The sequence below is a fragment of the Phaseolus vulgaris genome, chromosome 5, assembly GCF_000499845.2.
Source record: "Phaseolus vulgaris cultivar G19833 chromosome 5, P. vulgaris v2.0, whole genome shotgun sequence".
NCBI lineage: Eukaryota > Viridiplantae > Streptophyta > Magnoliopsida > Fabales > Fabaceae > Phaseolus > Phaseolus vulgaris.
In genome coordinates this window covers 11,078,445-11,085,717 of record NC_023755.2, presented here as the reverse complement: position 1 = coordinate 11,085,717, position 7,273 = coordinate 11,078,445, and the positions used below count along the sequence as shown (strand labels likewise).

Here is a 7,273-nt window from a genome sequence, read left to right as displayed (position 1 = left end):
CACTTTAGAATTAGGTCAGTCATTTCAGCATACAAGATCAGGCCCCACAAAACATCAAAAGGACCTCAGCAGAAGAGGAATTGGACATAGATCAAAGAATCAGATGTTCTTTCTTCTGGTCTTTTTACAAGACAAGTTTATGTAAATAATTTTGGCTCTTTTTGGGGGTCTAAATAAAAGAATAAGCAAGAGTTGAGTGTACTTAGTAAATTGGGCTTGTGCCAAGCCCACCTTTTATGACATATGCATCTAGGTTTAGAGTTTTTTTGACCTACCTTCTAGAAGGTTTCTCACAAATGACACCCTTACCCCTCTCACTCTTGCTTCCCAAGTCACTCTCTCCTATATAAAGGGTGCCTTGCCTCATGTATTTTTACACTTGAATTTGAATTAAGAAGATAAACTATGTTTGAGTGATTAGTGAGCTTTGGCTCCTAAATTGTTCTTGGGTCTTATTTATATTGAGAGTAATGTGATCATTTTTGTTTTGCTGTCAAACTAATATGATTCTAGCGTAGACTTGTCTAACACTAGAGAGACGATAATATAATTGTGGTTAGATGACCTCAAGTCGTCTTCCAACGAATCCAATAGTTAAATTAGTAAATTAGGGTTTAGAATATATCTGCAAGCAATAAAAGTTAACAATTATAATAATAAAAGGGGGTTGAGATAGTTGTGCAGAAAATATAATTGAGATTAAAATAGCAAATAAAAAGCGGTTGATCCCCAAGTTCTTCCACCATTGAATTCTTCACAGGTTCTCTAAAGATTATTCTTTTCTTAATCCTCCAATAGAGCTAAACCAAATTGAACATGCGCCAATCTAATTCAACTGACGCTCACTAGTAAAACATGCGTCTATTGGTTTAATCAATACCCACTTTGTTCCATGCGTATACTCCATGGGAATGCTTATCTCGTGTCCCTTGAATCATGCGCCCAAGAAATTAATTAGAACAATGCAAACTAACTAAGAAACAAAAGTTTAAGATAAGGAAGACTCTCAATAATGCATTCAAATACAACCTCTAACAAAAACCAGTTTTCCAGGAGATAAGACTATTAAAACAACTATTATAGAGAATTAGAAATCGAAACTTTTATGGACCAAAACCTCATAACTCAATGGGAAAATACAAAGGAATCAACCAAAAAGGATTAGTCTTCCATGCGGAGGCAAATCAAAATAATTACAAAGAAGAAAAGAAAACTAGGTCTAGAATGTGTTTGTTCCTCTTAAAGGCGATCCACAAAGTTGTTTCTTCCTTCCTCTAAAGTCTCTTTTTTAATCTTCTTTCCCTTGAACAAAATCATATTAAAAATCGGCCTTATGATATTGTTTTACAATTATCAGATGTTTCCTTTTCTATTTCAAATTATTAAACATCTTCATTCCCAAATAGTCTCAAATTTTATTCTTGCTTCTCTTCCAGATATATTGTTTCCAATTTTCTTCATATTTGTGCATTGATTGTAATTGATTCCAACATTGTTGTGAGAGATATTACGGATTTAATTCTCTAATTCTTTATTTCAGATTTTGTTTTCTGTTTTGATCCAAAAGAAACAACTTAGGTTAAAAATACAAAATTAACAGATATAATAATACCTTCCAAATATTTTAGGTTTTGGTCATATCTCTGCAAATTTCCCTAACAAAAGAACCATGATGGTAAAATGGGGGATAGTAGTCAGTGGCCATAGTGATTAATCCTCTAGGTCTAACTCCCCTGCTGCTTAAAAAATCCCTAGTGAAAATGAATGTGAGATACCTTGTGAAGGTGACTTATTGATGGTAAAGCGACTATTGGGTATGATTCTAAAATCTTTTGATGAAACCCAAAGAGAAAATATTTTCCACACCCACTGCCTTATAAAAAACAAGTTATGTTCCATGATCGTAGATGGGGGTAATTGTGCTAATGTGGCAAGTACAAGAGTAGTGGAGAAACTTGGATTACCCACCATCTCTGATACAAAGCCTTATAAACTACAATGACTTAATGAAGAGGGTGAAATTATGGTTAATAAATAAGTCCTCATAACTTTTTCTATCGAAAAGTATAAAGATGAGGTTTTATGTGATGGTGTACCAATGGAAGCAATACATATTCTATTGGGAAGGACTTAACAATATGATAGAAAAATTTTACATGATGGTCATACCATTAAGATTTCTTCAACTTTCAAGGGCAAAAAGTTATATTAAAACACCTTTCTCCCAAGGAAGTTAATGAGGACCAAGTAAAACTGAAAACCAAAAGAGAAAATGAAAAAGGTGAGGAAAGTAAAAATCAAAACGTGTCTCATCATCTTGTCTCACGCAGTCAAAACAATAATGTTGACTCGAACAAAACTAAATGTGCCTCCTAGGTATACTTCTTCCTTGTCTTTTTCATTACCAAATCATTCTAAATATTTGACATCTTTGATAAAGAAGTTTAGGGATGATATTAAAAAACCTCCTAAGGGTTCTCACCTTTTAAAAGGATTTTCACAAACAAATAATTTCCTCCCAAAACATCCTGTACAAACATGGCATGTATCTAAAACTCATCCATGCGAACTCCCAAAACTTCATGAACATAAGTTTGATTCACCACTCGCTGCTAGGAATTTTTCTATCTATCCTGTGAACAAACTAACTATGTTATTTACAGAAGTTCTAAATTCGAGTTCAAATTGTTTTCAACTTAGGGGGGGTGTATGATACAAACCACCTCGACAAGCAGATGACTAAGGACACAACTGACACTTTAGAATTAGGTCAGTCATCTCAGCATACAAGACCAGGCCCCACAAAACATCAGAAGGCCTCAACAGAAGAAGAACTAGACATAGGCCAGAGCATCAGATCTTCTTTCTTATGGTCTTTTTACAAGATAAGTTTATGCAAATACTTTTGGCTCTTTTTGGGGGTCCAAAGAGAATAATAAGCTAGAGTAGGGTGGACCATATGCTACTTTTGGGAAGTCACAAAGAATCTCCCATAATTTATTTCCATTTAAGACTGGTGGGTTATCCATTTCAACTTTATTTTTAAGGAATCTCCTCTGAATCCTCTTAAAAGGATGATTGGTTGGCAAAAATTGTCGATGACAGTCAAACCAAGAACTTTTACCTCCATGCTTTAACGTGAATGCTTTTATATCCTCCATACAATAAGCACAAGCTAATTTCCCTTTAGTCCCACACCCTGAAAACATCACATATGCTGGAAAATCATTAATTGTCCACATCAAATATGCTTGCATATACACTATCAAAATGTTTCCAAGCATTCCCATCATAGGGATGTCACAATACATCATCATTAGTTTTGTTTTCAAAATGCCATCACGTTTGGCTTGGTGACTCCATTGACGTATATAGTCTTTTGTAATCATGGAAGGACAGACAAATAAAACATTCTTTTTATCACCACTCTTTTATACGTTTTATTCTTACCCTTTGGAGGTAAGTACCTAGGAAGACCACACAATTTGTACTCATTTAGTTTGATGTCGTCCTTGTAATACAACATGCATCCAACCTCACAACAATCATCTTGACAACCTTCAAGACAAGAGTAGAGACAACTTTTTTTGCTTCATAATAAGTCTTGAGTATGCAATTCTCTATTGAAGCTACATCAAGTAACATTTCAATGAAATAATCTAAACAATTTTAAGTTGTGTGCCAATTGGTTCTAGCGCCGAAAAGCCTTATGGCTATTGATAATTTAGATTGAGTTGCTCCATCATAAATGGGTTCATGAGCAGATGCTAACATATCATAAAACTTTTGTGCTTCAGTGTTAGGTTGCTCTTCTACATCCTTGATAACATTGACATAGCGAGTTTTTATATCACTTTCTTGCATGTATGCATTGTTCACCATTTCGGCTAATGACCCAAAATAATCATCACGCCTTATGTTATGATAACTAGTGAATGCAATGTTTAAGTTAACCTCATTTGTCCATACTTCTCTGTGATAAAACCCATACCCTATAGTTGGGTTAAAAGCATGTTGAAACAGATGACTCCTGACATGAGAAGGTTTGAGAATTTTCTCACAACAACATTTCACAGACAGACACCTTACCCTTCCATCTGGTATGTATGAAACTTGATTCATTGCCTTAGAAACAAAATCATGAACAACATCTATGAAGGGTTATCTCAATCTTCTTAAAGAATCAAGCATTTCATACATTCAATCTCAATCCATTGTTCTACATGTTGATGATTAAATTATCAACACTTAATAGTATACTTATACCCTGCAGACGTTCTAATACATGAATCATGTGGATATCATTTTCCAATGCACTGCAGGTCACATGTGAACTTAATTGTTTAAACTTAGTATGTAAATATTTAAAACATATTAATTCATGTAATTATTATTGTGTTAGTGTAATAATTTTGTATTTGTAAATCCTAGACGAATAGTATACAATAATTGTTCTCGCTGGTTGACTCAACCGCCGTTGACTTCAAAGGCAGATGGTGGCTCCTCCTATCTCCTGGTGGTTTCCGTTCTCTCCTTGGGTAGTTGAGAGTGGCTCCGTTGAAACAGAGGGGGCCCTACATGTTGATTGCACTCCGACGATCAAGTCAGTACTGGGCTAGAAAACAATAAGTATGTAAAACAGTTTCAGTCTTAGAAACGGCATACCTTTCTAGGGTTCTTACCACCCTTTATATGGGTTGTGATTAAGTTAACTTCCCTGTCCCACAAGGATCTTTCCTTAAGTGGAATTAGGGTTACTGGTGAGGCATCTTGCGACTTGTTGCACAAGCTTAGCGCAGCCGCAACACAAGACTTGCCTCTTCTGGAGTGCAATATCTCTTAACAGTATAGCCGCCAGGGTACCAACTCATGTACCAGCACTGTGGCGCCATCTGTTCTGTGGGTGCCCTAATTATTCACGTGCCATGCATGCAATCTTTCCTTGGAAACCCTAACCCTTACGGGCCTTAGCGCCTCCAGGGAACACTTGCTTGTGTCGTACCAGAATGTACTATACACACCCCATGCCTGATCCTCTCGCGATTTAGGTCTTTCTCATATCTGGGTGTTAACTCATACTATTTGTGAGGCCCAGCTTAGTGGCCCATTATTACTGTCAGACCACCGAGGTCCGATGTTGACGTCTGATGTCGGCCTCTTCTTCAGCCGATGTCCAAGGTCTGGCCAGTACAATAACGTTCGAGCTAAATATAATACAATAATTCATACATCGAAATTAATTATCGTAGTAGTTTAAGAATTTTTGTATTTGAAAATCCTAATCAAATAGGATAAAATAAGGTTTGAGCTAAATATAATACAATAATTCATACATCAAAATTTTAGTTAACGCGTACGTATAAACAACGTAATACATACATCATAATTTCATTTAATGCCTATGTATAAACATCGTAACTCATACAACATAATACATACATCATGATTTCATTTACCACGTACATATAAAAATGAAATAAGTTTACTCTCTTAATTCATTTTTTATCTATCACAATTTTTAAAATATTTTAGTTATTTGAAACTTGGGCCAATTTATTTTCCATACCCACTACTTCACTACTTGCAAAATAATAATGGAAAATATTGGCCCATTTTTCTGCGCTTCACTTTTACTCTATGCAGGCCATATTTATTTTATATACACCCCCACATCACTACTTCCAACATATTGATATGAAAAACATGGGTCCATTATGCTGCCTATAACTTTTAGTCTATTCTGCCCATCACTTTTATTCTATGCAGCCCCTATTAAATTTATACACCCCACATCACTATTTGTAACATTTTCTTGAAAAATATGGGCCCATTCTTCTGTCCAAAACTTTTACTCTATGCAGTCTCTATTTGTTTTCTAGACCTACCAGTTCACTATTTTGCAACATATTAATGAAAAACATGGCCCCATTCCGTTGCCTATCGCTTCTACTCTATGCAGCCCCTATTTAATTTATACACCCCCAAATCACTATTTGTAACATTTTCTAGAAAAACATGGCCCAATCTCTGCCCATGACTTTTACTCTCTGCAGCACCTATTTATTTTGTACACCCATCACATTTTAATTTTTTTTTTAAATAACCAATGGAAAAATGAAAAACTTTACTCTCAGCAGCAGCAATATTTTTTTTAAACACTACGAAAAAATGAAAAACTTCTAAATGTATTTAATTGTTACAACATAATCATCAAAGGAAAAAAAATTAAACTTCTAAATTTGTAATGTACTTAATTATTACAACATAACCATTAATTACAACATAATCAATGAAAAAAAAAATTCTAAATCTGTAGTTAATTATTAAAAGATATTAAATGAAAAAAAAAATAAAAAACATAATTTCCTAAATTATTTTTAAATGGTAATAAATTTTTTTCCAAAAAAATTATCACTTTTTATATTAATTACCTTTCCTTTTTTTATTAATTACTTCTCCTTTTATTCTCAGTTCCATTTTTTTTTTAAGAAAACTTTAACCTTCAAATCTTATTAAATCAGTTTTAATTAAATTGAAACCCTAAATCCTATTAAATTAGTTTTAGTAAAATTAAAATGAACATTTTTTTATTATCAAAACAGAATTATGTTTGCAGTAAAATCATTTACATAAACTCAAGCACAATCACATAAATTCACATAAACACTAGTATTCACACAAAAAAAAATTATCAAAATTTTTGAAATTTTAAAAGTTTACCTCAGATGAATGACATTGGAGCAGCGACGGTGAAGGCACTGGCAGCTGAATGTGGTGGAGCAAGAGGTGGAGGTGGACTTCATGGAACAATTGTGGTGAAGGTTAGAGCTAAAACGAAAAACACAAAACACACTTAGAGTTGAAATGGAAAAGAAGAAAAAAATGAGAGAAAAGAAAAAGAAGACAACAGGAGAAAGAACACACCAGTGGTGAACAATGCTGGAGCACTAACGACGAGGTGGTGAAGAATGTCGGAGTAGTGACGACAAGAGACAGAGGCATAAGGGCAACAAAAGGCGAAGACTGAGAAAAAAAATAGGTTTTCTTAATTTGGGGAAAGAGGGAAATTGAGGGCAGGGCAGCGAAATTTCTGTTTAAATAGCATATTATATGCGTCGGCCATATCCGACGCATAGAATCGGCTGGCCGACGCCAACCACTGCTTATATAAAAAATTAATTTAATGCATATTTAATTCATCATTTTCGATTTTAAACATTTCAATTAAATCTTAATAAACTGAAATAAAACTTTAAGAAAATTAATTTAATTT

General features: G+C 34.1%; 1 long non-coding RNA gene across 1 annotated transcript; it reads right to left on the bottom strand.

The window, feature by feature from the left end:
* Positions 1-599: 599 nt before the first annotated feature.
* Positions 600-7,057, bottom strand: LOC137833882 (uncharacterized). The gene is made up of 3 exons (XR_011084879.1): positions 6,925-7,057; positions 6,721-6,828; positions 600-928 (listed from the first exon to the last, which is right to left on the bottom strand). It is a non-coding gene; the product is annotated as an uncharacterized lncRNA (long non-coding RNA).
* Between the last annotated feature and the right edge of the window lie 216 nt (positions 7,058-7,273).